Source organism: Bison bison, unplaced genomic scaffold (assembly GCF_000754665.1).
Source record: "Bison bison bison isolate TAMUID 2011002044 unplaced genomic scaffold, Bison_UMD1.0 scf7180017850823, whole genome shotgun sequence".
In the NCBI taxonomy this organism is placed as follows: Eukaryota; Metazoa; Chordata; class Mammalia; order Artiodactyla; family Bovidae; genus Bison; species Bison bison.
In genome coordinates, this window is record NW_011481396.1 from 1 (window position 1) to 304 (window position 304).

The following is a 304-nucleotide window of genomic DNA, read 5'->3' on the forward strand; positions in this document are numbered from 1 at the left end:
TCTTCCGATCTTCCAGGCTGAGGGGCCATGTAAACAGGGGAGGGGTGAAGGCTGGTGCGGGCGGCAGGCGGGGCCGGGGGAGGGAAACTGGGCAGGTCCACCCCCGCGGAGAGGGAGGGCGCACAAGCGATCACAACAAGAAGCTGGAAACTCGGAGTCCACACTTCAGGATTCCACTTACGGAAAATGTCCAGGATGGGCAAACCCCCCACACAAAGCCCACGGGTGGCCCCCAGGGCTGAAGGGGGAGGGGAGGTCGGGGGTCACGGCCCAGGGCTCGGGGTTTCTTTGAGCCTGATCAGAA